This window comes from Pinus tabuliformis, chromosome 7, assembly GCF_031772625.1.
Source record: "Pinus tabuliformis cultivar Carrire ecotype Pingquan chromosome 7, CPIR1, whole genome shotgun sequence".
NCBI lineage: Eukaryota > Viridiplantae > Streptophyta > Pinopsida > Pinales > Pinaceae > Pinus > Pinus tabuliformis.
This window is the reverse complement of record NC_142293.1, coordinates 32,356,469-32,363,383: the sequence shown is the minus strand read 5'-3', so window position 1 is coordinate 32,363,383 and position 6,915 is coordinate 32,356,469.

Below are 6,915 nucleotides of genomic sequence, written 5' to 3'. Positions count from 1 at the left end.
AATTAATGCATGAGTGCGGCCATAGGATTGAATTTTGGATTTTGCTGACGTATGATAAATTGGTTCTCATGTTTTAGAGTTTTGATTTATTTATTATTTTTTTGAATTAATTCTAATAATTCAAAACAAATAATTTCTCACTTAGGCTTTCCTCTTTGCTTTCTGGTGCAGACTTCAACTTGCTCTTTCTTTTGATCTGGATGTCAGTTTGAAGCACCAGATACATTATTGGAAAGCTACTTCTGAGTACTTATTGATGGGAATACCTACAACATGATCTAATCCCAACATTGTTATGTAAAAATCTCCCTAAAATTCATACTTTCCCCTTCTTGGAAATAATTTACAAGATGAAATATTATTTACAGCATCTCAAATATAATAATCATCAGCTATAATCAAGTGACCCTACAAAAATTGTAGGAACCTAACATCTTCTACAAAATTGTATTTTTTGTCAACTCTGCCTAAGCATTTGCTGCCAAATCCTCCACAGAAGGTAATACTTGTCCCTCTTCCTGATCTAGCATGGAAGGTTCATAGAGATTCAAATTCTCTACATTCACAACTGAGTAAATGCATGTATATGATAGTAAACTGAGTCGATAGGCATTATCACTCACATTTTCCAGTATCTCAAAGGGACCATAACTAAGAACCTTGATTTTCTTACCAGGCCCCTGTAGCCTCTCTTTTTTCAACTATAGTCATACCCTATCTCCCAACTTGAATGATTTCTTTGTTCTGTGCTGAGCATGCCTGGCCTTATACTTCTCCTGCAACTTTTAACGTGCGTCTTTTACTTGTAGATGGATCTTCCTGATCTTCTCTATAAATTTTTCAGCCCTCAAAGCATATCCTATAAGATCTTCCCTTACTCCTACTTGCTTCCCATATGCAATATCGAAAGGCGAAGGTGGTAAATATCCAAAACAAGTCTTAAATGTGGACTTTCTGTAGAAGTGTGCACTATTCTATTGTAATAATGTTGTATATATACCAAATTTTAATCCCAGGTCTTTAGATTCTTCTAGTTGTATCCCCTCAGAAGTTGCACCAAAGTCTTGTTGACTACTTATGTTTTCCCATCTGTTTGTGGATGGAATGTTGTAGATCTATTCAACTTTGTGTCCATATTCTCCCATAATGCAGTCCAAATTCACTAAAAAATCTTGTATCCTTGTCAGAAATGATGTTCCTTGGTATCTTGTTGACGACATTGTTATCACCAAAAAATAATCACTTAGCCATTTCTAACTAGGTAGATCGAAATACACCATGTAGGATTAATTTTACCATAGTAAAATCACTTTCACAATGGGAAATAATTTAGTAAACCATTTTTATTAAATTATTTCTGATTAAAATTAAAAAAACCCATGAGAATAATTGAACAAATAATTTTTTATTTAATTTTCTCTAGGGATAAATATTAAATCATTGTTTGGTAAATATTCCTTGTCACATTTGAGTAAATCACTTAGGAATAATTAAATAAATCACTATTTATTTATTATTCATTAATTCTATTATTGGAATAATTGTTAAATCATTATTTAAAAATTATTTCAATTTCACAAAATAATTAATAATTCATTTTATTTGTTAATTATTTCTAAATAAAGATATTTGACCATTTTGAATATCTTTTCCCTCCAAAAAATATAATAAAGTATTCCTAATGGTTAGATCTTGATTTGGCCAATATTATTTTATTATTTTCCATTTTCGAGATCAACCCAATACTTTTCTATAAATAAGAGGGTTTTCCATTCATTCTTCACCATGATCATTATCATCGTCACCACTATTGTCTTCTTGCATTTGAGCTCCACTTGAGTTCTGTTGGAAATACTAAGGGGGGGTGAATCAGTATTTCTTATTTTTTTTTTAATTGTTCTAGTGATTGCCAAAAGCATATATGGATATGTATATGTATACACAAAACAAAGAAATCAACAGCTGGAATTAATGCTTTTATTAAAACTCAAGACAATGCGATGAAATAAATACAATATAAGTATATATCTGATTGTGAATAGTTTCCAAGCTCCAACTTGGACTTTCAGTGAGGCTCCAACCTCCAGAGCACCAACCCTATTTCCCTAAGACACCAATCTTGGACTTAGGAGCACCAACTTCCAAAGACTTCAATCTTGTTCATTTCTGAGGCTCCAACCTCTTGGGCTCCAACCCAACCTTGGTGTAAACTCGTATGCTGCTAAACTCTGTTCAGCTGAGGGTCTCTCACTCCTACTCTCCTGCTGCCTCTACAGCCTCTGCTACTTCTGCTGCCTCTTCTGCCTCTGCTGCTTCTGCTACCTCACACACTCATTCTTCACCACAACAATAACAACTATAGTTCTCTGTTTTTACTATATGTATTCATTCCCCATGCCTCTATCTCTTCGTTTCCACATAGACTGCCACTTAGGCTTCCTCCTCGGTCGCTGTGGCTTCCTCTTTGGTCTCTATGGTTTTCTTTGTCTCTTTATGCTTCACCTGCACTGCTGAGACACGTTGATTCAATGGACAGGTCTAAACGATCCACGGAGAACACATCTTCCCTGTTTACCGTAGCAGTGCTCCTTTTGGGAATGATGTTGGGCATACACAGAGTTCTGCTTTATTTAATGGATAGCCATGTCCAATCGTAATCAGTGTCGCCATGAATCACCCCATTTACATGACGTTCAGTCTATTCCTATATCGGGTCCGCTGCTTAAATCACAATCGACAATTCATGACTCTCGGGGTCCTTTATATATCGGATCCATGACTCTATCGATGGCCGACGGCCGATCCTCCACTGCACCGATGGAATGGATGCGATATGGTATTAAACTATGGTTTATATGCCCATCGGGTCCACAGCCTTATCGCAATCGGCACTTTCATATGGCAAGGCTTCATGGCTTGCGATCCGCGACGGATGCGATGACAGGTTAAGTCATATTGTAATGTAGCGGCGGGTCCACATACGTTCATCGCAATCAGGGGTTGTCCTTGGCAGAGCTCTAATGCGATATCGCTATTGGCGATCGCGAGTCACACAGGGTTAGGGCTTGGTGTTAACGCAGACCACTCCATTTTTGCGATGTGATATGAGATACCAGACGCGATATTTCTCAGCGCTCCCATGTGTAAAGTTTCAAGTTTGCAATCCGCCTCCGATAGTGTATTTGCTTGCCGATAGTGTTAAGTCTATATACCCAAGTCTTTCTGCCTCTGTTTGCGTTAAATACATATACAGGTTTTGCTGCCTTCATTTCTCCAATGGCTTCCGATAGCTATTACTTGCATGCTTATAAGCTCCCCGATGACTTATTTGCATGTCTCCATTGGCTTTGTCTGCTCTTTGCACTGTTTGCTCCTCGTGAGGCTCTGTCTCTTCCTTTTGGCTCCAATAGCTCTATGTGCTCCTCTTGGCTCTATCTGCTCCTTGAATATTGCCATATTGACATCAATGACAATCTGTGTCTAACAATATCCCCCTTTGTTATTGATGGCAATATTTTTTTGCTCTCCCCCTTTAACATCAATGACAAAGGAATGCATATGGACTCCCCCTATCAACCTGCTCCCCCTGTCCTGTTACATCCTTATGAATGAATTTGAGAGATGATAAAGAAATAACCCCATCTTTTGACGTAGATGTTCGAATGCTTCTCAAGGAAGAGGTTTTGTGAAAATATCAGCTATCTGCTCCTTAGTACGGATATATTCCAGGATGATGTTTCGTTCAGTGACTTGCTCACGGAGGAAATGATACTTGATTGGTATGTGTTTGGTTCTTGAGTGCATCATAGGATTTTTGTTGAGATTGATAGCACTTGTGTTGTCACAATAGATGGTAATTGGTTGATCTGTACATATGTCGAGATCTTTTAGAGCTTCCTTCATCCATAGTATCTGAGTACAACAGTCTACTGCAGCAATATACTCAGCTTCAACTGTGGATAATGACATGGATGACTATTTTTTGCTGAGCCAGGATACCAAACAATCTCTTAGTAAGAATGCATTTCCACTAGTACTTTTCCGATCATCTATACTTCCAGCTGTTGGCTGCTCGAATTGTTTATTAATTAAACAGTCGAGCACCACATTAGATTGTCAACCCGGGAAAGTCCTTTTATTTCAAAGGTGACCTCGTACTGTATGCACTTAATTCTAAAAGCATTAAAGGCTATAGTATAAAGAAATCTAATTTCTATAAAATCCTTACTCTATGTTACAGCAGTTATGATCTATTGCAGAAATGGAATGGAATCAGTAACTAAAGGTAGCAAATCTGCAAAAAGAAATGATGGCTATCTTTGTAACAGAGGACCAGGACCCTATCCTCAGGGTAAGGATGTTCAACACCTGCCCCTGTAACCAAATTGCCAATGCACACTGCAAATCCTAATCACCGGTGACACACTCTTTTACAGCGCCAATTGATTAAGGAAACAGAGTATCAGCAAATGGAAAATATGAGAAGTAATGCTAGAGCTACACAGAAATCACACACACACTCTACAGAAAGGAAATGGGTGAATCTTGTGAAGAAGGTGGGCCCTGTCCCTCTCACAAGATTCCCCAGAACACAAATACTAAGTTAAAATGCTCAGAACAGTGCTTTATTCATCTGCCAAAATGTCAAGTTACAATAAGAATTCAGACTTGCTCTGTGCTACAATATTCCCATTACAACTTGTTCAACCCCCCTCTCTAATGTAGATGTCTCCTCTTTATAGAGGAGACATCTATTACAATAGATGTCATGACTCATTCAGTTTAACCCTTTTTGTACAAAATAAGAAATCCGTCCTTGCTACAGCATGCCGTTACAATAGTGTGACTGTGTATTCCTTCTTAGGTCTCTTGCTGTTACAAAGCTGGTAACTGAACCTCAACCGTCTCCTTGGAATCCTTGTACTATCCTTTGTTGCTTCACCATTGTTGCTAATTTAGTAAACTCATGTTATTCTTGGTGTTTCAGCAACTGTAACTATGTTTTATCATTTCTGGATAGTTGCTGATCGTGTTGTGTCAGCATCTGCAAAATAGAGTTATGCCGATCTTCAGATGGTTGCTGCTTCCGCTTGCTGTTTCTGGTGTTCCAGCTGTTGCAAAGTGAGATTTTACCCACTTTAGATAGTTGCTGTTTCTGGTGTTGCAGCAACTGCGTAGTTGCTACTTCTGCGGACTTTGAATAGTTTCAACAATTATCAGCAACTTAGTCAACTTCCAAAGATTAATTATAAAGATAACATGAATATGCATTGAATAATTAAACATATAGTAATGAGGAGAGTTACTTCATACCTTGGAATAATTAGGTCAATACGTTAACAAGGCTTTCAACTTCTGGGCTGAAAAGGATAATATTATGGCAAAAATACAAGGTCAAAAGTGGTCAATATGGAGTCCTAACATCCCCCCCAACTGAAAAGGTTGCATGTCCCCATGCAACGTTTACTCTGAATCTGAGTCGGAGTACTGGGATGAAGAGTGTAAATTTCTGATACAGTAGCTATGGAAAGTATTGTCAAACCTGTTTCTGAACCCATAGACACTCTGTAGTTGCTTCCATGCGGCCAACTCCTCCTTTTTGGTTGATGTAAACTGACTCTTGTATTGTTGACCAGATAACCATAAAAGAGGAAAATGAAATCGGTACCCAATCCATTTGTCAGCACATTGTTCCATACATCTAACATAGTGAGGTACCCTTGAAATTGCTGCCTGTAGATTGAGGGGATTGTAGGGATGATACTCCTGTCTTCCCCTGGGACAATGTTCCCAAAATAGATTATTGGCTTTAATAGCCAAAACTGCCTTTGTTTTGACATAGTGTTGGCAGTCTCGCAAGACTGCTGCTTGTAGTTGCCTGATGTGATCAGCCATTCCTGGTTCACTTAAAATTCGTTGATGCTGTGCAATGAAGGTGGCTGCATTTTGTGGTTTAGCCCTGATCCAAAGGAGGCAATTCTATTCATTGTGTTGTGCTGATATGAAAGCATTTTTCCAAGTGAGTTGGTTAGCTAGAAAGGAAATGAAAGCTCTGATTTGTATGTCACCAACGATGGGGAGTATATTCATCACTCTATATTCAGGCATGGCCTCATTATGAAGATAGAGTTCACAGAGCAAATTTTGATCATGATTTGGTGCTTCTGTGAATGTTTCAATAAATTGATCAGGTCTAGCAACTTGATAAGGTCTTCCATCCCTGATTGCCTTTATTTGTAAGAACACTAAGCGTTCTCTCAAAAATACTGCATAGCTAAAGGAGGGTTTTCTTGTGGCCAGTACCCTCTGGACCAAATCAAAGATATTGGTCAGCCTAGATTTTAATTCTTTATTTTCTTTGCGTTGAGCTCGAAACTGTTCAAGTGCATCCCAATTTTTGTATGCATGGCTAAACCAAACTGATTTTTGCTGTTGGAATGCCTTCCCTTGTGAAAGCTCATATTCTGTTCTCCATGTGTCCTTTAGTTCTTGAAAACTAGAGGTCTCAGTGTGAGTATTGCTGACACAGGGCGGTTCAGTCTGTGTATAGGCATCAGTAAAGGATTTCTGTTCTGTAATAGTTTGGGTAGGCCGGGGTGGTTTTATGTCCTCCTCTACAATTCTTGAAGAACCTGCTGGTTCTTGTGTATCAGCAAGTTGCTCTGTTTCTTCTTTTACCATTCTTAGAGAGCCTGCTGGTTCTTGTGTAACAGCAGGTTGTTCTGTTTTAATTACAACAGGAGAGGTCTGAGGGCTGGCTCCAGTCCTTGGAACTTCGACTATCTTGTATCCCGCTTGAATGTAAAGCTCACCACACTCACTGCACATATACTCATTGTATTGACTCTTTTCGGCTGCAGATTCTACCCGTGCTAAGGTATGCAGATTGAACTCGTTTTGATAGGATTCTTTAAC